This window comes from Equus przewalskii, chromosome 28 (assembly GCF_037783145.1).
Source record: "Equus przewalskii isolate Varuska chromosome 28, EquPr2, whole genome shotgun sequence".
NCBI classification, from domain to species: domain Eukaryota; kingdom Metazoa; phylum Chordata; class Mammalia; order Perissodactyla; family Equidae; genus Equus; species Equus przewalskii.
The window spans coordinates 37,244,606-37,270,182 of record NC_091858.1 but is presented as its reverse complement, the minus strand read 5'-3'; the positions used below and the strand labels follow the sequence as shown (position 1 = coordinate 37,270,182).

General features: G+C 48.0%; 3 long non-coding RNA genes across 3 annotated transcripts; 1 reads left to right on the top strand and 2 right to left on the bottom strand.

Moving 5' to 3' along the window:
* Positions 1-1,553: 1,553 nt before the first annotated feature.
* LOC139080100 (uncharacterized) lies at positions 1,554-7,300 on the top strand. The gene is made up of 2 exons (XR_011534260.1): positions 1,554-1,671; positions 7,096-7,300. It is a non-coding gene; the product is annotated as an uncharacterized lncRNA (long non-coding RNA).
* Positions 7,301-13,072: 5,772 nt separating this feature from the next.
* LOC139080098 (uncharacterized) lies at positions 13,073-14,969 on the bottom strand. Its single transcript, XR_011534258.1, has 3 exons — positions 14,797-14,969; positions 13,852-14,065; positions 13,073-13,529 (listed from the first exon to the last, which is right to left on the bottom strand). It is a non-coding gene; the product is annotated as an uncharacterized lncRNA (long non-coding RNA).
* A 105-nt stretch (positions 14,970-15,074) lies between these two features.
* LOC139080096 (uncharacterized) lies at positions 15,075-25,168 on the bottom strand. Its single transcript, XR_011534256.1, has 2 exons — positions 23,569-25,168; positions 15,075-16,669 (listed from the first exon to the last, which is right to left on the bottom strand). It is a non-coding gene; the product is annotated as an uncharacterized lncRNA (long non-coding RNA).
* Positions 25,169-25,577: the final 409 nt, after the last annotated feature.

The window sequence follows — 25,577 nt, the reverse complement described above, 5'->3', positions numbered from 1 at the left end:
CCAAAAAATGCGGTTATCACAGCTGTCTGTTCCACCCCCGTCTCCCCCTGGAGAGGGTTTGGAGGGGCTGACGGCACGTCAGGTGACAGCATCAGGGCGCATTCACGGGCTTTCCCGGGGCTCCTTTCCCCTCTTGTGAGCAACACTGCATCCCACTAAAATCCAGAAGTGCGTCCAGTTTGGGCCTGAGGGAGCTAAGGCCCATTTCCTCCTGCTGCCTGCCCCACCCCACAGTTCAGAATAAATTGAGAACTAGGCACCATCATCAGACAGACAGAGACCGAGGTCCCCTCTTGTTACCAGCACAGGCAGGGTAAGACAGGGGGGTTTAGGGTGATTTGCCAGGTGGGCTCGTGCATGCCACTTGAGTCAGGTCACAAGCGACATCACACTCTGCAGGCCTCTGCTGAGGAGACCGGGCCTGCAAATCCACATGAGTGGCTGTGTTGTATGTATTTTTATTTTCAGTATATCATGATGTTCTGACATCTTAAAAAACCCTCTGGCTGGGAGAGACTGCCCTTCACAGCTGGCCGATCCTCAGAGACAGCAGACGGCCCAGCCTGCGACATGCCCACTGACAACCCAGAGCCGGCCCCTCCATCTCCCTTGTACCCAGGAGGCAAGATTCCTCTGCCTTCATCATCCAGGGCCAGGTGCCAGGCAGCCAGGACCACCCCAATCACCCAGACCCCAAGGAAATTATTCAAGCCGGCCAGTCTGAGTGCTCCCCAGCCCGGCCTGCCTTCCCGTGGGAACCCCGGGAAAGGCCATAGCCTAGGCACTCCCCAACTCCTGTCTTCTGCCTCCTGAACAAACTGGGGTGTCCCCCCAACCCCCGCTCCTGGCCCTGCTTGGTGAGCTGTGCCTCTCGTTTCTAGGGGAACTGTGAGCAACATGGAACTTCTCTTTCAGTGGCATTGATTTCTCGGTCACCTTTGTAAATCAGGACCCGGCACAGAACAGTGGGCGTGAAGAATGCCTGCTCCTCACAGGGGCAGATCCCAAAGAGAGAACCAGAGCGTGCAGGAAAGGGGCTCCTCCCACAGCACGGCTCAGTTACTCACCCCTCCTCCCCTGGGGCGAAGGCACAGGGAGGCTGCAGAGGGAGACCAGGAATACGACCCTCAGACATCTCCTCTTCGCAGAACCAGAGGAGTGGAGACCGCGCATCTGTGCTTTGGGGCGGCAGCGGACTCTGCTTCCGTGTGAACCCGGGAGGTGCCTGCACTTCAGCGCCTATCCGGGCAGAGGGAGGAGCTCCTCCAGAGCCTGTCCGCTGTGCGCTCTGTGTTTACGTTCGGGGTTGGAGTTGCATGAGTGTGTTAAACACAGGTCACTGCAGACAAGGTTTCCAGTGGTCCTCATTCTGATCCACTGCCTCGTGTGGACTCTCCAGTGGCGGCTGCTTTCTGGGAGAGACCTGCGTGGGTCTGAGATGCAGCAGGGCAGCGAGGGATGGGTTAGGGCCCCAGCACCAGTGCCCCAGCAGTTCACAGCACCCGGATCCTTTCCAGACTGAGGAGGTCTCATGCACACGATGGAGAGATGGCCTGAAACCCTGGAGAGAAACGGTTCTGGGACGATGTGCAAGGTGTGGCCCTGATGGGTGAGAAGGCAGATGGCAATCTTGACTGGATGTGCCTTTGGGTCTGGACCACTGCTGACACGGTGAGGAGAGGGCGTGTTCTCGTGGGCATCTCATGCTTCATCAGCTGGAAACCCAGTGGTCTCGTCACACCCAGCCCCCCTCCGAGTCTCAGACTCAGTTAACCTCCTGCGAATGGAGAGTTCGAGGAAACATTTGTAGACCCAAGCATTTGTCTTTTCAGTTTGCACTCAACGTGAGTAGGGGTGCAAGTATTATTGCTAATTTGTAAGGATTCTTTAAAAAAATAATTTTTCCCCTCTTTAAATCTTTATTTTTCATGAGGGTGGGCAAGAATGTTGCTGACAGAGTATTCTTGAGCTAAGAGTGCTGAGAGAAGCTCACGGACCTGCACTTGCTGTCTTTCATAGTTTCTTTCACAGCATTTTCTTCTGCGAAAATATAATGACGTCTGAACTTTCCTGTAGCTTTGACTTTTTTCCCTGCTGAGTTTTGGGATTTTGATAATAAACTAGTATGATTTTCTTGGCCTTTGGCATCTTTTCAATTAGACGTAATGGCACAAAACACATGGGCTTTTCCAACTGAGGTGATGAATCTCGTAATAAAAATTGGGGCAAATGAAGGATGCGGGAAAAGTCACAGAAGTCTAATATTCTCACCCAGTGAGAAAGGAGGATTTTTTTAAACCTCTTCAGACAAATGAAATTAAATGTTTTTATTTATTTATTTGGTTTTTGGTGAGGAAGATTGGCCCTGAGCTAACATCTGTGCCCATCTTCCTCTATTTTGTATGTGGGATGCTTGCCACAGCATGGCTTGATGAGCAGTGTTTAGGTCTGTGCCCGGGATCTGAACCTGCGAACCCTGGGCTGCCAAAGTGGAGCACGTGAACCCAACCACTTACGCCACTGGGCCGGCCCCTTACGTCTGTTTTTATAAAGAAGAGTTCACTGTGCTCAGTCCTTGTGAGATCATCGACGGGGAATTAAAGACCTTCCTTCGAGACTCCACTTTGCTGGTGGCCAGTGTCCCCACCCTGTGGTGTGAACAAGGGTGATCTGGGCGCTGTTGGGCGGATGCCTGACAAGTGGCTCAGGAGGATGTATAGGTCTTGGAAGATGCCTCCAGGCATTCCAGCAACAGAGATTAAGCGATTGAATGTGCACAGCCATTTCCCAAAGAATTCATGCGATAAGCTCATTGTTGGAGTGTTTCAGAGGGTGGGATTGATCATTGTTAGCTGGTCATCAGTGGTTTAAACTCCGTAAAGCTGTCCTCCGATGGTGGTTGTAACTTGGCAGAACAAACCGCTGGAGAGGGATCCTTAGCAGCCCGTTTCGAGTTGCAGTTCAGTCTCCTGCCAGCCGTGTCGTCCAGGACAGACGCCTGAGCCTTGTTAACTGTCATGTTTCCTAATTTGTAAAGTACGGACGACAACACCCTTGAGAGCGTTTACGAGACCAGGCTTGTGCAAACACCCAGTGAGCCAATGAATCTCCAACCTCAGAGTCCAGGAGAACCACTTTGGGAACTTTGTACAAACGTGAATTCCTGTGTCTCAGCATGAGAGATTCCCATCTAATACGTCTGAGGTAGAGCCAGGACATCTTAACAAACACCACAGTAATTCGGAGGCTAATGGTCATGTTGCCCCACACGGTTAAAACCCCTCTCATGGGCTGACCTGGTGGCACGTGGTTAAGTTGTGTGCTCTGCTTTGGCAGACCTAGGGTTTGCTGGTTCAGATCCCGGACACAGACCTACACACCACTTATCAAGCCACACTGAGGCGGCGTCTCACGTAGACGAATTAGAATGACCTACAACTAGGATATCAGCATAGTGTTTTTTGGAGACACCCACGTTGTTGAGTGCATCAGTAGTTTGCTTTTTTGTAACTGAATTTTGAAAGGTTATTGCTTAAAATGGATACAGTGTTTAAAGTTTTGTGGCCGACAGGGTAACTGTGCGACTATAGGACACACTGGCTAGTTACGGTGGCATCCTCTGAGGGACTGGAGAGCAGAATTTCCCCGGCTGAATTGTTGTCAACTGATGATAAATGACAACATTGATGTCCATGTCCCCCTAGGATCTTGTGAGCTCTTTATACCAAGAATACCTAAATTCTCCCATAAGTTTGTCAGATTTTAGCTCCCAAAGGGTGTTAACTGTGCAACTGAGTAGATTTCCCTTTTCCCCGTACTGCAAAGTTCTCAGCCAAATTTGTGCCATTCACTAGGGGGTGGGCAGACCTCGTCGTTGGCCCTGACCGAATTCCCGGCCTTGCCTTGTCCCCTCACTGCTTCCTTTCTGCTGCCTTGTGTGTAACTCGTGCTATTTTGTCATATTTTAGGTATTCTTAAAGGCACACGAAAACCACCCTGTAATAAAAAGGGGGCAGCTCACAAATAAACTCAATAACTAGAACCGAGTTGGGTTTCTCCCCCAAACACGCAGCAGCCGTGACATTTTGTGGCACGCCGTCTCCGTGAAGCACACCACCAGGCGTTTAAAAATTATTTCAAAGCACTCCAGGATCGAATGCTTTCCTCTTGAAGTGAGCAGCTTTAAAACACTAGCTGTCACTGGCTGGACGTCCCCGTCAGATGCCACGTTAGGCTTCACACACGTCTCCTTCAAGCCTCTCAGATGTTTTGTAGGGCAGGTACTCAAACGCAGCGAGATGAGGTAATTTCAGAGCCTCTGCCTTCTGCAAATCAGCAAAGGTGCCGTCTCCTCCGGGGGAGCTGAGCTCGGCCCCCACCCGCCCCTCGGAGGTGCCCTGGGCAAGGACACGCCGCATGTGCGTGCACAGCTTCCGTGGCTCAGGACGACGTTCCAGGGGGCGGCGCCTCCAATCCGGGTGTGAGTGACTCCAGAGCTGCATGCAGACCCCGTGCACGCTGGACTTTGTCCCTTAGGGACCCAGGGGATAAGACTTGCCTTCCGAGTGCCTTAAAACCTTCTCCGAGTGTTGACCAACTGGTGCATTCACTCAACAAACATGACTGAGTATCTACCCAGGGCCGGGTGCTGCTCTGGGTGTTGGGGCTGCCCCCACGAGCACAGCCCACAGCCCTGCTAGAGCTGTTCCTCCTGGACAGAGAGGACACGCCACTGTCACCACAATGAGGCGAATGTGCACGCCTTCCCCGGGCGTGACCCCATGGCCGTCCACTGTCCACCCCTGTGGTCATGGGCTCCTTGCACATCCAGGAATCAGTCATCAAGCGTCCTTTACACTCAGCCAGGAGCAGTCGGCTGTGCCCAGGGCCAGCGAGCAAACTAGAAGTTTAACCACTGTGGTTGATGCTCACAGGCTGAGCAAGCTCGTCTGAGAGGCTGGACAGTACATGGGCGAACCTACTGCTGCTGACTGTGAATAGACGACTCAGTCCTCTCTGTGCCTCAGTTTCCCTGACTGCACCGTGGGGAAACTCACAGTAACCCTCCTCTAAACGTGGAGCAGAACAGTGCTCTCCAGGGTGTTACCTGTTATGATCACGGCCCTTTAACAAGCAGGAATTGTGCATTAACCACAAACGAAAGTGTCACTCTCCAGAAATCTCTGGATTTTCCAACTTCATTCACAGACTACAATGGTAAAGATGATAACCTTAAACAGAGTTCACAGTGAGTTCTCTCGTCTCACAACGAGTCAGAAGGGCCCAGGAGAACAGAAGGAATCATTGTTGAGCCGTCTGTTCTGTCCATGTGGTGAGGGTTGGGCTAGGACTGTTGGACCTGGTGGAACTTTGTTGATCATTCAGTCATTTAGCAACCACTTCTGTATCTCCTGAGCACCAGCCCTGAGCTCTGAGCTGCCCCAGCCACCCCTCCATTAACAGAGCAAAGTGCCCGCCAAGCAAGGGCCCCAGAGTTGGACAGGACCCAGGGCCATGAGTCTGGGCCTTTCTTCTTCTGACCCCTGCAGGAGCCCCTGGTCCTCATCTCCATGAGGACTCTATTCTTCCTGCTTTGAGCCCATCTGAGGCCCTTCCCTCCGCTGGGCAGCCCCTCTCCTGTAGCCTGATGATACTTCCTCCTCTTGGGGTGGCCAGCCTGTGCTCTCGGGATGCTGTCCGACCCCCGGCCACATCAGGCCTGGCTCCACAAACAGGGGACCATCCTCCTCCTCCTTGGGGCTTTCAGCTCCCTAGCTAACACCTGGGAGAGTAGGTCTGCCACTTCCAGGCACTCATAATGATCATTGTTCCAGGAGGAGATGGAGGTATGAACAGAGTTGCCTAGCTTTAGAATTTAACTGGCACAAACTCCAAAGGCTGAACTAGCCTGGATTTAAAATCAGTGGAGAGGGTCCCACATGAATCTCACCCTCTGGCTTTTGTTATCACTCTGAGTGTGTGGCCTGAGGGACGACCCCATTCCTGGGATGTGCCTGTCACTCCTCCATTCAGACTCTCTAGCAGCTGTTAACACGCCCTGGGAGAGGCCCCTGCCCGCAGGGCTCCACGAGCTCCGTCACCCTCTGTGCTTGCTCCTCACGTCCGCCCGCTGCACTCTTGCCCAGGCCTCCGCTGTCTTCCTGTTCCTCCCACGGGCCCAGCTCGCGCCTGCCCCACAGCCTTTGCACTGGGGTCCTCTCTGCCTGGGCTCCTGGCCTCCCGTCACCCACGTCTTACCCAGAAGATGACCTCTGACACTAGCCTTCCACCTCTCCATCCTGGCCACTCTCTGTCACTCGGCCTGTTTTGTTTTTCTTGATGGCTCCTGTTCATCTCTCATTAGATCATGTCTTTGTTATTAATGTACCATTAGACCGTGTCTGTATTGTTATCGTCTGGTTCTATCAGGTCTTTGTTATTGACATCCATTTAGATCATGTCCTTATTGTTAACGTCCAGTATGTCAGGTCTTTGATCTTATTATCCAGTTATGTCGGGTCTTTATCATCAATGTCCAGCATGTCATGTCTTTGTGGGTTTGCAGCTATGGTCTGCCCTGCTCACTAAAACAACCTGCACGAAGATACGGGCCACGTCTGTTCTACTCCTGGGTCCCCAGATTCTCGGTCAGCACCTGCAATGTGGCACTCAGCACGCGTTTGTGGAATTGCTGAAACCACAGATGAATGAATGAGGTGCTCTCAGGGGGGTGCGTTTATGAATTCCCCAGCGCTGGGCACGAGTTAGCAGAGAAGTACTTACCGAGGGAGACTCGTGCGTGGTCCCTGCCCTGAGGGAGGTTACGAATATTGCTGCTCCAACAAGAGGGACATGTCACCTTCCGAGCCACTTGGTATTTATCTATAAAAACCCATTCCCAGAACGATCTTTTAAAAGGCACATGAGCATAGAGTGTGTTATTTTAGTAAACAGGCTCCCAATCATTTTGTAGGAGAAACTGCCACAAACCAAACCCTGTCAAGTAGATGCGCTCCTGTCTTTCACATTTTTTGTTCATTCTTTCTTTGCTCCCCATTTCTCCGTTTCCATATTCCTGTGCTTGTTGTTCCACAGCATCCTGACCCGGAGCCGACCCCTCTGGTGAGCACAAAGGATGAACGCGCCCGCGTGCACAGTCTAAGGAACGTCCTCGTGGTGCAGCGTCACGCGGCCGGCCAGGGATGAGCTGGTCTCAGGAGTGCATTTTCTAGACAAGCTTACTTCGTAGACAGCCATACATTTTAAAAAATCCCTTCTTTAAAAGGATTATTCCTCGTCAGTGTTTCCTACTCGCATTGGTTTTTATTTTGTGTAGATGTGATTACATTGTATAAACAGAGTTGTGTGAATGGAAACTTCCTAAAACATAATGCTGGGAAATATCAAGTTTTCTCTAAAAACTCAAATTCACAGTGCCTGACGGGTAAGTACTACTTTTTAAAGGTGAATGATGTATCAAGTCTGTGGAAAGAGAAATGGGTGTGAATTAGTTTAATCGGTACAACCGCACGGGAAGTCTGTTGTTTCTTATAAAGGGAACATTTTTTTTTTTTAAAGATTGGCGCCTGAGCTAACAACGGTTGCCAATCTTTTTTTTTCTTTCCTGCTTTATCTCCCCAAATCGCCCTGGTACATAGTTGTATATCTTAGTTGCAGGTCCTTCTAGTTGTGGCATGTAGGACGCTGCCTCAACGTGGCCTGACGAGCAGTGCCATGTCCGCGCCCAGGATCCAAATCGGCGAAACCCTGGGCCCGCTGCAGCGGAGCGAGAACTTTACCCCTCAGCCAGGGTCCGGCCCCTAAAGGGAGCTTGTTAAAGAGGCATCAGCAACTGCCCGGGGGGTGTTAGCTGATGGCCGCAGAGCAGGACCCTGAGGAAGGGCGGGGGAGCTGGGCTCCCACTGAGGGGATGTTTCCTCAACAGATGAATCCTTTTATCATATTCAGGGATAGGAAATGAACATTGAAAAAATGAATGTGAACTTAAAATTCACCAGGAAACAGCATATGTTTCCTTACACTGAGATATGGCCTTAAAAAAAAGAAAACAGATAGAAGGAAAGGAAGCCAAAATTGGACCCTAAGCGAGACTGTTGAAACCTGAGTGACGATGACGAGGTGGAACCGATTCCGGACACACTCAAGAAATGGCAACGGAGAAGTGAGGTGCCCAAGTGAGACACAAGCAAGAAACACCACAGGTGCACAGGACGGCTGCATGGGTCGCACAGAACAGGACACACACTATGAAATGCATGGCACGGATAGTACGGCGTTCCCCCAAAAGCCTGTAAAATGAACGCAGGTTTTAGACTCAGAATTGGGCAGGTTAACGAAATTTACGTGAACTGTGAACTACCACAGACAGCGGGAGACTTCAGAATAGCTTGCAGCCTCGACGTCTGTGATGTCCCAGTGGACTAAGTGTTTGGCAGGCATACGTGTAAAGAATTATCATGTAGATTCCAGACCAAGAATGCCATTTTCCTGAGAACAGGCATCCAGTCCTTACACATGATCACCATCATTGATCACCTGTAGTCTTAAAAGCGCGTCTAGAGGACATCCTGGGAACCCCTGTCCCACCCCCCCCCCCCCGACAGCAGGGAAGGAGCTGAGCTCCCCTCCCATTTGTGCAGAGATGATGGGGACGTAAAGGGAGACGAAGGAGCAGGGACAGGAGAGCCAGAGGACCGTGAAACACTGCAGGGGGTGGGTCAGTGTGGATGCCCCGAGGCCGTGTGTCCGCTGCAAAGATTGGAGTTCAGACTCCACCATCCCACAGAGGGCGGGAGACAGAGGCCACGTCCTTCCTGATGGCTCTGTTTCAAAGGAATGGCTCTCAGGTCCTTGAGAAAGACATTCCTGGGGTGTGGGAGGTACACTGACATCTCAAAGGGACAGAGGGAGCATTGTAAGTCCTCTTTAGTAGATGTTCTAAGAAAGGTCAGGGGCCGACGGTCAGGTGTTGGCTGAACCAACAGTGAATTCTCCTGGCAGCGCCGAGCTTTCTCAGGCCGGCAGTTCAATGGGGTCTGGGGTTCTCCCGGGACACAGGCTCCTGGGGCAGTGGCCGGGCTACAGTTCGGTGGAAGTCCCAGAACCGGGTTTGGACAGAGTCCTCGAGTGCCGAGGGTCCTGCAGTTCTCGAGCAGACTGGGTAGCTCAACTGGGGGAGATGCTCAGAGACCAGTGAGATTAAACCTTAGTCCACTGGTTTTTCTGCAGATTTGACTTGAACCTTTCTCATGCCTTCTGAAAGCATTTTCTTCTGTTTCTGTGGTATCATTTGGACACCCTCTAAAATTCAAGTGGTAATGGTATAATTGGGCTTACATATACAATCAAAGAAAAAAATTTAATATATTAAAAATATGCATCACCTCCTTCACTGTGACTTCAGTGTCCTGTAGTTAGTTAACTATATTGCATACACCAAAACAGGCTGCTGTGTTTTCTCTCGGATGTTGGACATCCGGCCCCACTGGAATAATATATGAGAAACTTGATATAAAGTCTGCTAAATTAAAAATGCTGTTTCCTTCTGACGGCTTTCCTGGGAATCCCGAGGTCAAGAGTTAGGTTCTACTTCCAGCTAAAGAGCCGCCCAACAGCTGTTGCTATTTGGAAAGTGTTTACTCTTAAAAATGGGATGTGATTTCGTGATTCCAGGGGTAACTCGGTTTGCCTCACAGACCCATGCGGTCACCTCTGTGCTCCAGCATCAGCCTCCTCCACGTCTGTGGGACGACTAAGGTGGCATCACTCGGTGTCTTTTTAACCATTCCCCCCACCCAGCGGGAAGGAGCACTACAGAGTCATCTAGAAAGATGGTAAGAAATTGTAAAGTGTGGTTTTCACAAGGGCAGCAACGATCTGGAAACTCCTTTAGTGCAGGCCCGCCAACAGGAATCAGTCTGCAGAGGTTCAGAGGGAGCTGGCAAAGTAACAGCAATGTTGCGGGGGGGGGGGGGGGGGGGGGGGAGGGTTGACACAAAGTAACAGCAATGTTCAGAGGGAGCTGACACAAAGTAACAATGTCTCCAACTTCCCCACTTTTTTCTTTCTGTACTTTTCTGCTCTGCTGTCTCCAGCTTCCTTTCCTTCCAAGGATTTTTATAAATGATACCACTGATTGCCAGGGCAGGATTCTGTACACAAGATGCTTTTATCCTTTCCATCTTGCTTGTCACAGATTACCCTCTGCAAATGCTGAGAAACAGAAAAACAGGAGGGATAGGCGTCTATTGTCTTTCTTTGTGTGTGTGTGAAAGTGACTGTGGGAATCTGGCCGCCTGCAGCAGACAAAGGCCCTTTCTCTCCGCTGGCCTCTGGTCTGAATTTCCTCTCTGTTTCCTCGGTTCCAGTGGGATGGCGTCCAGGGAACAAATGGGAAAACTCTTAGTGGCCTCTGCTGCTTGAAGAGGTCATTGCAGTGGAGAAAAGAACACTTATTTGTTAATTCCTTACACTTTTTGTTAACAATGACAGGGTTTTCTTTGATGTTGCTTACTGTATCTTTTCAGAAGAAGGTGAAGGTGGGAATCATTTGTGACTAGAGTCATGGAGGTCATTCTTTGACCTTTGGTCCTGAAGAATGGATGACCCTATGGCTATGTGTCTCTGTCTGTCTGTCTGTCTGTCTCTCTTTCTGTGTCTTTCTCTGTCTAGTTACTAATCATTTATTTGACACAATTCAAATGCCCCTCTGTTTGGGTTTAATGCACCAGAGTTCAAATTCTAGGAAAGGATGGATCATATAAAAGCGTCAGAAGTTGTTACTTCAACAAATATTGAGTTCCGACTGTGCGCTGGGGGAGCAGAGATGAATCGGATGCAGACCCACAGCCTAGCCGGGCGCAGAAGTGGGGATGACCCTGTGCGGCAAGCAGGCGGGGCGCAGAGCTGTGTCTGGGCCGCCGCATGACTGGGCGTGGTGAAGATCAGGCAAGGCTTCCTGGAGAATGCGGTACCAAGCCAGGTGGAGGATGGATGCAGGGACACCGCACACACGCTTCGGGGGCTGCTGCCAGGGCCGGAGCCTGGCAGGTGTGGGGAGCGCACGGTTAAGGATGGCCGGCTGTGGGTCGGTGTGCTTCTGGGGAGAGTGTGAGGGGTGAATGGGACGAGAAGGTGGAGACAGTGGGGTTACCAAGGGCCAGCTCTGAAGCAGCATCAGCCTTTAGGAAGGTGACTCACTTCACAAGCTGGGGGGTGGGGGGAGGGGATGGAGCTGGGCGGCTGCGCTCCGTGCCCTCAGGAGCCAGGAGAACATCACTATCACAGGGGTCCCCAGGCTTGGACCGAACACACCCTAGGGCGGGTCTGGCGCCTGATTCTTACCTACTTGACACCTGTTTGGAGGAGTTCTTTCCTAGAAGTTGTGTTGACACTGGGGCGAGGCCACAGCGGGAGGAAGTGTGGGTGTGAGGCTGTGTGCGCAGGCTCCTGTGGGTCTAGGAAAGGGCTGTCCTTGGAGCCGAAGCCCCCAGAGACAAGGGCTGGTGGGGTTTCAGGTGCAGAGGCCCAGAAGAGGAGAGGTCCCCTGGAAGACGAGGGAAGTGGTGAGCTCCATGTTCTGGAGAAGAAGCAAACTTTCAGTTACTGTGATCATGTGAGAGACAAGAGTCAGGGACCAGAGACCTTCCCCACTGCTCCAACATCCTCTCCCTCCATTTCCCCATCAAACCCTGGACGCAGAAGAGCCTGTGTGTCCATCCACAAGGTGGCAGAGCAGTGGAAGCTGGGAGACTACATGCCACTGAGGCTCCTCTGAGATGCTGAGTCTGGGATCGCCCTTTGGGTCATTGCTTCCTATTTCTTCCAGCTCTTTGTCAGGAACCCCAAACCCACTACATTCCAGCTTCACTGGGACCCCCAATCCATCAATGCCATCATTTCTCCTTTTCCACCGGCCTCTCCAGGCTTCACCTGTGTTCACATCAGCACGGGGTGTGGTCTACCAGCACAATTTCCACCTTCCTCGCGTGCCCCACTGCCTCGCTTCTCTTTTCTCCAATCTCCTTTGGTAAAGTCCACAAATCCAACATCACCTCTTCTCTGTCTACCACCAGGAGGCTGAACGTTCCTGGAGAACACGGCCCCACAGAACTGCTTTTAAATTCATTATTTCAAGGTCAAGAAGGTGCCGCCTTTTGCTTTTCCTCCCTGGTCTGTGCTGGGTCTTAATTTATAAAGGTGACTGAGCCACGCCATGGGGAGGTGAAGGCCACTGAAAGAAGAGTTCATGTTACTCAGAGTTCCTCTAGAAACAAAAGGCACCAACGCCAGGCGGGGCCACATGGGGAGCACTGGGGTCGGGAGGCAGCAGACAGGCACGTGGGGAAGAACTGGGCCACGGCCTTTCCTGGGTTCCCACGGGAAGGCAGGCAGGGCAGGGGAGCACTCAGACTGGCTGGATGGTATCGTTTCCTTGGGTTTTGGGCTGTAGGCAGAGGACTCTCGCTGCTGGGTGCAGGGCAGGTGGAGGGGCCAGCTCTGGTGGCTGGCACCACATGGAGGACAGGCCCCCTGCTGGGCCCTTTGCTGACTCTGAACTAACTGGGAGGGAAAGTCTCTCCCAGCCAGGAAGGTTTCTAAGATGTCAAAATAGCATAATATACAGAAAAAAATTAAAGCCACAATGAATACACTCAGAGAACAGCGAGTTACATCTTCTCTTTTCTCAGCTTTGACTTACCAGCCACCACCTCTGTGTCCTGCTGTCTGTCGTGGAGAAAGCAGGGGTGCTTTATCTTCCTGAGACCAAACCCGCGCATCCCCACAGAGGCCTCCACCTCCTTGTCTCTCTTTCCCTCTGAGGACACCTCACTCCTCCTTTGCCCCACGTTTTGCTCTCGATGGACCCTAGTCCCCATCCCAAAGCGTCCTCTCCGAGGGGCCCCTCCTCGCTGATTTCAACCACGGCACCTTTCGATTCTCCTTCCTAGCATTTGTCACAACTTGTCATTGTCCTGTTTAATTATTTATAAGCAAAACCAGTGATTAGAAACTCTTATTTGTTAATCAAACTGATCAGTATTCAATTGAGCACATCTTAATCCATCAATTTATTATTGACTTTATTTTCAGCCCATCCTACTAAACTGGAAGCTCCTTGAGATCACAAACCACTTCGGTGGTTTTCATTTTTGACTCCCAGGGCTTTTCACGTGGCTGGTGGCTCAGCTACGATGTGGGTTTAGCTGCGGATAACAGACACTGATCAACCGCGGCTTCAGCAGTTTAGAAGTTGGTGTCCCTCTCATGTGGTGGAGCAGACACAGCTTCGCATTCTGAGCCACAGGGTGGAGGAGGGAAGGAGGGCAGACGTCCTCCCTTTAAGGACACATGATCTGGCCCCACATGTCGTGCGTGCGATGACATTCCCGTCTCAGGCTGCACCTGCTGAAGGGCAGTGGCCGGCCCTTTGCTCAGCATCCCATGGAAGATGGAGAAATGATGGCAGGCAAGGCTCTGAGGCTCTGCTGTGGAAGTCACCATGCGTCCTGCATGAACAAATGAGGGGGACGCGCACAGGGTTGTTGGACAGACTTGAACGCCGCTGTTGTGACCGCATGCAGTGGCACTGACCGAGGCAAACAGCGTCGGCCATGTGTTTCAGCACTTTCTGCCCTTCCACACCCATCCACCCTCCTTCCTCCCCGTTCCTGAGATGTTTGGCATCACAAGTCCGGCATTCTTTCCATTATTCATTATTTCTAGCTGGAAAAGATGGAGGCTGTCTTAGTCAGGGTTTTCCAGAGAAACAGAGCCAATAGGAGACATATTTATTTCTAGAAAGACATTCATTATAAAGTATTTGCTCACACGATTGTGGGGGCTGAGGGGCCCATGATGTGCCTTCTGCCAGCTGCAGACCCAGGAAGGCGGTGGTGTAGATGCCGGGCAGTCTGAAGGCTGAGAACGGGAGGGCGAGGCCAGAAGACCGATGTCCCAGCTCACGCAGGGAGAGGAGTGGATCCTCCCATCCTCTGCCTTTCTGTTCCATTCCGGCCTCGGTGGATTGGGCGATGCTGCCACACTGGGGAGGGAGGTCTTCACTCAGCCTACTGATTCACACAGTGATCTCTTCCAGAAACAGCCTCACAGACACACCCAGACATGCTGTGCTGCCAGCTCTCTGGACGTCCCATGGCCCGTCAAGTGGACATATAAAGTCAACCATCACAGAGGCAGGTATATTGAACAGGACCACAGCAGCCACTGAGCGGTGGTGAGTGAACCTAGGCAGGGAAAGCCCAGTGGATGGTGCCAACGTTGAGAGCCAGCCATCCTGCCCAGCCATGGGCTTCCTCCTGCCGGCTACTGCTCTGTTCTAAAAAATAATTTCCTTTTTTTTTTTTGGTGAGGAAGAGTGTCCCTGAGCCAACATTTGTGCCAGTCTTCCTCTTTTTTGCTTGAGGAAGATTGTCCCTGAGCTAACATCTGTGCCAGTCTTCCTCTATTTTGCATGTGGGATGCCACCACAGCGTGACTTGATGAGCAGTGTGTAGGTCCGTGCCCAGGATCCGGGCCGGGAACCCTAGGCACCCAAATGAAGTGCACGAACTTAACCACTACACCACCAGGCCACCCCACATATCTTTTTCCTTTTGAATTCCACATGAAGTCTCCATATAAATCTGCACATCCTTGGTAACTCCCCTAATTCTAAGTGGGCATGAGAGGAGTTTTGTTTCCTCCTGTTTTGGTCACAGTTCAAATGACCCGAGTCTGTTCCCACTCCGTGCATTTCTGGGTCTGGGTTCTCACCATAGGAGCAGCAGGGAGGATGAAGCGCTCAGGAACGCTCTGCTGGCTCTGAAATGACATGATCCCTGTCCTCTCCAACATCTGCCTGGAGCCCTGGAAAACGCCCATCAAAGCCTGGGCCGTGCAGAGCGCCAGCCCATACCACCACCTGCTGGGGACACAGAACATTGCACCTTCCGGGCAAACGTGAAGAAAATATGCAGGACGTTGAATTAGGGAAATATTGAAGTATTTTAAATGACATTACATCTACTATAAAATAAATCAGGCACGTAAGGTATTTTCAAAGCCCTTTTATGTACATTTAGCATTATCTCAAGAGCATCCACAAAATAAATGCTTGTTAATTAGAGAACTGAAAAGCATTTTTATTTTCAGATGTAATGGGTGCCATATGGTGAGCTGAATCCTGCCATGACACGTATCTGTGTTAACAAGATAACACACTCTGGGGCCCTGTCATGGGTGCCACTGTGATGTGTTGAAAGTCACTAAAACAGGGGAGATAAGCGGATTCCTCTGACCACCAGGGACTTACAGACTTCTAGAAAATCCCAAATATCACCACAGAGTTATTAAAGAGACCAGAAAAATTACATCCAGCCTGTAGAATATAAGCGATCACAACCTGAGGAGACCATATGACGTGTGAATATTCAGCAACCACAGCATCAGTTCCTACTGAGGGAGCGATGCCCATGTCTGCTTTTGAGCACAGCTGCGTGTGTCTTTTCTCTAGCGTCACCTCCTCCACGAGGCTTCCTCCTCCATCACCTTGTCTGAAATTGCAACCCTGGCCGGGCTCTCAGGCCCTTCCCTGCTCTGTCCCCCACAGTACCCATCACCAGCCAGTGGCCGTTTCTGTGAACGACCTTGGGGACTGTCTTATTGGGACCTCTGTCAGAGCAGGGGCATTTTCCGTGCATGAACAGCACGTGCACAGAGCAGGTACACAGCAGCAACTCATTGAGTGAACAGGTGTGGGTTTCAAAGGGCCCACATGGTTTCTAGGGGCCAAGAGAGACCCAGATCCTCCTTATTTCATTCTTCGACTCTGGCCCCGGCTGCTGACTTTTCAGAAATACGGATAACATTTTATCAGAAACAGTTAATCCCAGCGGGGGGCCTGGTCCACACTCGCACCCTACTTTGTTAATCTGTACTAAGCCAGCATCTTTCTCTTTATTTTAATTTATTTTTTGATAATAATAATTAACATTTATTGAATGCTTCCTGTATTTAAGACACTATCCTACACACTTTATATTATAGTTAATTTCTCCAATCAACTTATAAAAGTTCAATTATCTTTCCCACTTTAACAAAATGTGGAAATTGATGCACAATAATGTTAAGTATCTTGCCCAAAGTAACATCTCTAGTAAATGGAGAAACCTGTTTCAATCTCAGTAATCTGACGTTAGAGCCAGTTTTCTTTCTTTCTTTCTTTCTTTTTTTCAGTAACTTTGGTTTATAACATTGTATAAATTTTCAGGTGTACAACAACACCTTTCTCTTTAAAATTTCCAATCGTGTTTAAGACTAACTAAGGGAACTTTCCCATTGGTCTATTTCTGGGGCATCCCTTCCTCTTGGGGAAAATGTTTACACCTGGCGGCCATCCTTTAATTTAAAAGGCAGCGCGCAGTTATAAAGAAGACTTGGGACGTAACCCGGCCTGAGAAGCAGGCGTGCTGCCCCTTTGGGTCTCCTGCAAGCTGATCCAGATGGTAATGGGGGGTCTTCGGGTGGGTGCTGAGGGCTTGGTGTGAACTGCGGTCGGTCACTGTGGACATCAGCTTCCAGATCTGTGCAAGGACAGGGGTGGACTCAGACTTTACAGCCATGCTCTCTTCCTGGGACTCTAGGAGACCTACATTAGAGAGAGGGGTAGATTTGGAAAATGTCATTGCCTTTACATGAGCATAGTTGTGTTTTTTCAAAAAAAAAATTTGTGTGGTATTTTGGGTAATACTAACTCATATGGGTCAACTATTTCAACACAGAATTTTGCTGCTGGGAAAATCTAGCAAAGAAGCCAGCTTTCTTCTTTGTTTGCAAGAATAATAAGCCTTAAGATATCACCAATGTGCCCTCTTGTGTACACAGCAGCTCCCAGGACTGCCAGAAATAAGCAGAGCAAATAAGATGAATGTCAGGGATTATTCTAAGCAACTTATCCTGAAACACCAAGCTTAACATTCTTCCTGGAGATATCTATATATCTACGTCTGTATCTATATAGGACGTTATTAAAATTAGATTGCTTGGTAGAGTAATGTAACAAATAATGAATTGAATTGAAATTCTAGAGAGAAGAAAGAAGAGCTAACATTCTAGATCTTTTTTCCCCACTAGTGCCTGGTATATATTCTCTTCTTCAGGCAAAGGCAATGTGTAATGAGTGATGGGAGCATGTGCTAGGAGTTGACTTACAAATTAAAACCTCAAGAGCGGATGCTGACTTGTCACTTGAAAAGCAATGCTCCTAAATTTCCTTGCGAAGTTACTATATATATACATGCGCATAGTTTCTACTGCATTCCTGTGCCACATGTTCAAATGTCTTAGAAGCGTTTGCCTCTACAACATTTCATTTGCGATTTTCACGTGTAAATTCGTACCTGCTAATTCTCTTCTGCCATTAAGACTTCATTGGTTTTCAGACTTACTTTGAGAAGAAACTCATTTTTGTTAGGTAGGTTGCAGTGATTTGCATGGTTTTATTGTCCACACTGTTTATGAAAGGTGAAAGCACGGCGTTCCTACTGAATGTGTACACAGGTATTGTATTTCCAAGCTTTGCCTGATTGCGCGGTAAGCTTTCGTGTCAAGACACAGGGTTCCTTAGGATTTGAAAGCTGTGCTCTCCAAGCAGGAACGTAGCAAAGCCTCAGGCAGACAGTGAAACAGACCGGCAATAGGGAAGCTGCTCGCCAGACGGGGGTCAGGAGCCTCCCAGGGCTGAGGACGTTGTAAGCAAGTTGAGGAACAGAGAAATCGGCATGGCCTCCCAGGGTTTTAATTTGCTAGTTGACTCCTACCACATACTCCCGTCACTCATTACACGCTGTCTTTGCCTGAGGAAAACAAGCTGCTCTCTCAATTAAAAACTTTTTGCGCCTATAACAGAAAAGAAAAAACCCCCACCATCCTATATTCTGGATAATCTAGACCAGTGGGCCAGCTAGGAAACATTTTCAGGTTGGTGGACCTCCACGCCCACCTTTGCACGTTCTTCTTGGCTCTTGTCTTGAGAACCCTTTAGAAACGTCACAGCCATCCTTGGCTTGCGGCTGCTGCGGAAACAGGCGCTGGGCCGGATTTGGCCCCAAGTAACACACCTGACCCTGTGTGCTTTTCCAGAACACCTTTTCATTCTTTTTCTAAAATAAATGTGTCCTGCAAATGAGGCGCCTTCCAATGATGTGGGCCATTATAAATACCTCATTAGGATGCCATGCAAGTCTTGAAAATTCACCCCAATTAAAAAAAAATTTCCATGAATTTCATGAACACGCATTTATATAGAGTTGGGATCATTTGTCACTTTCTTTGTTTATTTTTTATTGTAGTCTTTCCATTGGGGGTCATTTTGCTTCTGTCTGAATTACATCCATCTATTTTCTGCTGGTGGCAAAACCTCTTGGTTTCTGCTTGTGTGAAAAGTTGTGCACATGCCCTTGTTTCTGAAGGGTGGGTCATCTCCGGCTGTCGATCTGCAGGTTGGCCGCCATTTCCTTTCGGTTCCCTGTGGGGGTCACTCTGGTGTTTCCTGTCGTCTACTGCAGCTGCAGGAAGTCAGCTGTCACTCAAACTGTCGTTCCTTTGAGGGAAATCCCTTAGTTTCCACTGTCTTCTGTTAAGATTTTATTTGTTTTTGGTTTTCTGCAATTTCTTTATGATCAATTTAGGTGTGAATTTTTTATTTCTTCTGCTTGGAATTCATTAGTATTCTGGATTCTGTGGGTTGGTATTTTTCATCAGTTCTGGAGAAATTTCATGTCTCATCCTATTTTGCCTCTGTCGCTCTCCTTTTCTTGTGGGATGTTCATAAAGTGTATGTTAGAACATCTTACACTATTTTTTATAGCTCTTATGTTTTTCTCTATATTCTTAGTATTTTTGTTTCTGCATAGTTTCTTCTGATTTATATTCCAGTTCTTAAGCTGTGCCAAATCTGTACTTAAATTCATCCATTGTGTTTTTTATTTTTGTTATTTAATTTTTATTTCTAAAACCTCTATTTAGTTATTTAAAAAATCTGATATGTCCCTTTTTTATGGTTTCTTCTTATCTTAGAATCTTCAGGATTGTCTTTTATTTCAACATTTCAGCACTCTGTTACTATTTTTTCACTCCATTAATAGCTTTGAGATATAGTTCACATACCATGCATTTCAGCCATTTAAAGTGTACAGTTCAATGGTTTGGGATTGTGCAACCATCATTACAGTCAATTTTAGAAGGTCTTCATCACCCCATTAAGCAACTCTGTGCCATTTTTCCTCAGTCTCTCAGCCCCAGACAGCCACTAATCTACTTTCAGCCTCTGTGGATTTGTCTATTCTGGACATTTCATGTAATGGGCCACATAATATGTGGTTTCTGTGACTGAGTAGAGTACATTTGATCTTACCCATTGATCAGTTGTTGACATTGGGTTTGTTTCCACTTTTGAGGTATGACGAGTCATGGTTCTATGAACGTCAATGTATAAGCTGTTGCGTGGACACGTTTTCTTTTCTCTGGAGTGCACCCCTGGAGTGGAACGGATGGATCACATCGTAACTCTATGTTTGACTGTTTTCCAAAGTGGGCACATCATTTGAAAACCCCAGGAGCAAGGTGTGAGGGTTCCAATCTCTTCAACACTTCTTCCTCCCCAACACCTGTGATTATTTGTCTTTTGATCATGGCCGAGAGTGGGTGTGAAGTGGTATCTCACTGTGGTTTCGACTCACGTTTCCCTAATGGCTAATGCTGTAAGCATGTTTGTTTTGCGATTTGCCCAATCTTGGCAATAACAGAAGTCTCGGTGGATCTGTTTTTGTTGTCTGTTGTTTCTTGTGTGTTGAGCAGTTTTCACATATGTTTCCTTATCTTTGACAACATACTAGTCATTGCATTTGAAAAATTATTGGTAGGAATAATTTTTCTCTGCAGATGAAGTACCTTTTCCAGATTTAATTCCTGTTACTTCTGCCAGGCATCTGGTGGGTGGGTTTGGACCAATACTCTGGGGCTCCCTTAAACCAACTTCAAGGCTTGGGGTTCTCTTACTGGTACTGGAGAGTTGACCCAAGGTGGCAATTTTGCTGCTAGCTGTATCCTCACCCTGAGGGTCCACCTCTAGGGAGTTCCTGGGGGAGGCCACCACCTGGATTCCTCACCTTCTCTTGGCCATGGGACTTTATTTCTGCCTTCCTAAGTGAGGCTGCCAAACCAGAGTTTTTTGCTGACTAGCCAAAGCCGTCAAGGAAGAAACTTTCCATATTCACCTGGCAGGGTTGCATTATTCCCTTCCGCTTCAGGCTGGTGTTGCTGATGGAATTCCTTGTCAGTTCTGTGTGTGTTTATGTGTTAGTCAGTGCTTGCTCTCCAGAGAAACAGGACCAACAGGATGTAAAACATAAACCAAACATGAAAACCACGCCTAGAGAGGTTTATTGTAAGGAACTGGCTCACACGATTGTGGAGGTGTGGCAAATCCACAGTCTGCGGGGAGGTGGCAGGCTGGAGACCCAGGGAAGAGTTGCAGTTCGAGTCCACGGGGGGTCTGCTGGGAGAATTCCCTCTTTTTCTGGGGAATCAGTCTTTTTCTTTCAAGGCCTTCATGATTGGATGAAGCCCATCCACATCGTGGAGCACGATCTGCTTAACCCAAAGTCTTCAGATTTAAATATTGGTCCCTCTGAAAAGCACCTTCACAGCAACATCTAGACTGGCATGGGACCAAACATCTGGGTGCCACGGCCCAGCCAAATTGACACATGAAATTAGCCATCACAGTGTAGACACACACACACACGTTCAGATTTTTAAAAACTTTTCAGTGTAACAGTTGTTATAAATAACTAACCTGACGTTACTCAACTTGGAATTCTTTTGGGATTTTTGGTAAGGAAGATTGGCCCTGAGCTAACATCTGTTGCCAATCTTCCTCTTTTTGCTTGAGGAACATTGCTGCTGAGCTAACATCTGTGCCCATCTTCCTCTATTTTGTATGTGGGACCCCACCACAGACATGGCTTGATGATCAGTGTGTAGGTCCGCCCCTGGGGATCCAAACCTGAGAACCCCAGGCCGCTGACGCAGAGTGCATGAACTTAACTACTATGCCACTGGGCTGGTCCCAACTTTGAGTTTTTTTATATTGACGTGTTTTTGATTAGATACAATTAACATGACTATGACTAGCTGGAGCCAAGTTAGGATTAATATAATTTTTCTTTTAAAATTACAAAAGATCAATGGTAATAAAATTATTTAAATTTGTTTATAATGTTTCTTCTCTCTCCTATAAATTGCATTTGAATTTCTTCTTAAAGGAATTGATATTGATGGAAGATTTTTTCCGCCTTAGAAAGACAAAGATGGTTCTGATGGTTTTGTGCTCCATCTAGTGGATGTGAGTTGAATACTCCCTGTGGCAAGATGGCCAAAGCCTGGGCGTTTCGCAGCTTCAGAGGAGTCTAAAGGGAGTTTCTCAAAGTGTGGTCAGGAGTCTCCTGGAGATCGCTAACATCACTTAGGGAGTCTAGGAGTCAAAATTATTTTCAGAATACTGATGAGACTGGTGCCTATGTTAACAATGCGAGTTTTTGCTACTGTGGTATTTGGTAATAGAATTTGGAAGATTTGTGTAATTCAGTGAACTCTTATTTTCCAAATGGCCAACACATGATGTTACAAAATCATATATGGGTAAAAGATCCATCCAGAGTGCAAGAGAGATCAAAGGGTTTTAGTGTAACAGGGTGCGAGAAGGGCGTTGGCATGGTCAGATGCCACACTGCAACTAATCTTTGAGGTATTACCAGACGGCGTTTGAGTGTAGTGACAGAGAAGACTTCACAATTATCGGAGAAGCCTGTTAAGATCGGCCCCCTCTTCTCCAACTCTGTACGTGCTTGAGACTGCATTTTCATCACATCTTTCAACCAAAATTTGGACTCCAACAAATCGAATGTGGAAACACACACCCGACTGTCTTTTCTTAAGCCAAACGTTGAAGAGATTTGCAAAAATCTAAGAGTGCCACTCTACTGATTTTTTGGTTTTCAATAATATGGTTATTTTATGTTAACAATGGGTTAATTTTTGTTACTTTCTTTCTTTTTTTTTCTTTTTGAGGAAGACTGGCCCTGGGCTAACATCTGTGCCCATCTTCCTCTACTTTCTATGTGGGATGCTGCCACAGTATGGCTTGATAAGTGGTGCTAGGTCTGTGCCCGGCATCTGAACTGGCAAACCCCAGGCCGCCAAAGTGGAATGTGCAAACTTAACTGCTGCACCACCAGGCCAGCCCAATTTTTGTTACTTTAAAATGAGTAAATAAATAAATATTATAAAAATTTCTCAGTTTAAATTCCTAGTGTGGCAAATAAAGATAGATAGAACACACATAAATAAAAGCTGTTTGGGATGTTTTCACGGGTGCATAGGGGGTCCAAAACGTTGAACCCAAAAGTTTTAGAACTTTTGGGCTAAGGAAATAGTACTTGATAATCTGCAGATAATTAATAATAAAATCTAATATTGACTTCAAAAACTAGAATGAGCTGAGTCACATAATAATAAATGTTTATACATTGTTAATTTTTGATACTTTAACATCATTTCACTTGTACAACAAAAAAGTTAATAGTTCTTACTTATCTCTTCACTTTTCATAGTGACTTGACCACATCTCTTAACTTCATTTGTTTTACTTTCTTTTAAACGACCAAATCAGGGAATATTTATCAGATGTTTAGTCTATGCCGCGCCAGAAATAGTTAACAATAAAAAGAGAATGAGACTTGGTTTCTGCCTCTCGTGGGCTAGAAGAATAATAACTCTTATTTACGTACACTTGTGAAAAGAGTTTGCTCAAATTTCTAGAATCAACCGCAAATTTAACTCAGGAAGCTCATCTTTTAAACCATGAGTAATTGAGTACTTTTAGGCCCTAGACATAATGCATAAACCTGCAGTTTTACACATACTGGATGAAACTAGAGTTTTCTGTAAATAACCTCTCCATTAACTTAGGATATTTTACCACTGGGGTCTTGTCTTTACATTTTTTCTCAGAGTCTCTGTGATGAAAAACTCTGTGATAATAAAAGAAATGCCTTCAAGAAGAATGACTGTCTAGAGCCCGAGTTGAATGAGATGATTTTGTGAAACTCCACATATGTATAAAAGAAAATAATCAAGTACAGAGCTCACGGGAAAATACACAAAACTATATGGACTTAGATTTTCATCAGACCAGAAGAAAAAATAATCATTTTTTGGAGGAAAAAACTCATCATCTCAGAGAGAGAGTGTCTCTCATATATTTCATTTTGTATGAAATATGGCTTCGCTCCTAAGATGCTATAGTTCTCCAAAAAACCTAAAGTAACAACTGCTTTCACATTCTTGGATGCTTATCTTATGTTGATAATAATTAGGGTGTGTATTAGTCAGGGTTCTCCAGAGAAACAGAACCAACAGGACAGATCAATGGATGGATCGATTGACAGATAGATACGAGGGGATTTACTATAGGACTTGGCTCACATGATCACGGAGGCCGAGAAGTCCCACCATCTACCGTCTGCAAGCTGGAGACCCGGGAAGCTGGTGCTGTAACTCAGTCCAAGCCCTAGGGTCTGAGAACCAGGAGCTCTGACGTCCGAGGGCTGGAGAAGACGGACATCCCAGCTCAAGGAGAGAGGGAGAGACTGTCCTTCCTCTGCCTTCTTGCTCTGTTCAGGCCCTCAGAGGACTGGATGATGACCGCCCACATTGGGAAGGACGATCTCCTTGACTCAGTCTACAGAATCAAATGCTGGTCTCTTCCAGAGACGCCAGCCATCATACACACACTCAGAAACAGAGTTTACCAGCTCTCTGTGCATCCCTTAGCCTGTCAAGTTAATACATATAATTAGCCACTACAGGGTGACAATAAGTACACGCCTATTGTCTCAGAGTACTTATTAATAGTTCCTCCCATCACTCTCAGGATGGCCCCAGTGTGGATGATAAGCTGTATGGTCCCCTAATTATGACAGAATCTTGAGCACTGCGAGGGATCTCTCTGTCCTTCTGCTTCATTTTCACTCCCTTTAACTTATTAGAAGCTGCATCTGTGCCTTATCCAAGGTCACAGAGCAGTAAATGACAATTTCAAGGACACAAGCCTTGGATATCAGTCCTGTACCAAATATATGGCCACTTATTTGGCATCAGTACCTGGTTGCTCTAGTCATTTTACCTACTGGTTAATGGGTGCACTTGGAATAATGGCAGTGGTCCCGGAATGAGTAGGGAGGTTGCTGTGGGTTCCTTGTGGAAGAGACGCCGTGACAGCAGCTTCCCTGAGACTCAGCAGACTTGCAGGGGCATAGTTCCTGAGAAAGGGTGGTGAGCGGGGCCCTCGGGAGCTGGGCTGGCCTCATTCCGAACCAGAGGGGAGTTCAAAGCTTAGCTGTTAAAGATGATGGCGAGTGTCGTGTCGACCTTAGCTTAACCCTGAAAAGAAAAATTCCTCCATCCCGCACTCTATTTGTCTGAAAAGTCACGATTCTTGGTTGTATTTGGGGAACCAGAACAGCTGCTGATGGCACCCCCTTAAGGCTTTCCAGGAAGCTCAAGGGAAACAAGCACCAGCGTCCTCTTGATTGCAAGTAAACACAGAATTTAAGATCCTGGGGAGCCTGTTGTTGTTCAAATGCTGGCAGAGGGAGTCTCTGGACCCCGTTCTCATCACTCTCGTCCCGCCGCCCCACGGTGCTCTTAGGAGCAAGGAGGAGGCAGCACGACTGTGCTGAGAGATGCGAAGGAAGCAGCACTGGGTTCTAGTGACCCTTTCCAACTTCCGTGTATTGAAAAAGGGTTTGACCTGAGAGTCCATTTTTGGATGCCTCCTGTCGAGTCCACCGTCTCAGCAGACTTGAGATGTAAAACCATCCCGTAACTCCCCCGGCTGTGGCCTCCACGGGTCCTGCGCTGAGCTGCATGGTGGCCTTCACCTTGACCTTGACCTGGCTTCATACACCCGCCGTGAGCCAGCCCCTCCCTGGAGGCTAAATCATGTGCCCTAGAAATAAAGGTGTTTGAATTTTAGTTCAAACACACTGCGTGGCATGTGACCTGGGCCAATTGCTTTTCTTCCCCTTTGGGCCTCAATTTCTGTATTTGTAGGGAGACATGGGAGGGTCAGGTGGGATGGTAGCCAGTGTTCTGTCGAGTTCTGAGAGTCCTCCACGGGCTGGCCTTCGTCCTATCTTGGTCTTCACACCACGCCGACCCTTGCCTGGAGCCCAGGGGCACGTGGTTTGTCTCCTGCTCTGCACAGGACAGGGTGGCCCCTGCCAGCTGAATGCACTCTTGTGCCTTCCATCCATTTTTGTTTTATTACAACCACTGTTCTTATAAGCATACGGCTGGGTTGCATTGTTGGTCATCTGTAAGCCACTAAGCTCTTTCAGAACGGAATCCTCTGGCATGGCTGGCCTGTGCTCTGGCTCCTGTTTCCTGGATCCTCTCCTGAGCCAGGCAACTGGTGCCCCTGTTCATGTGCA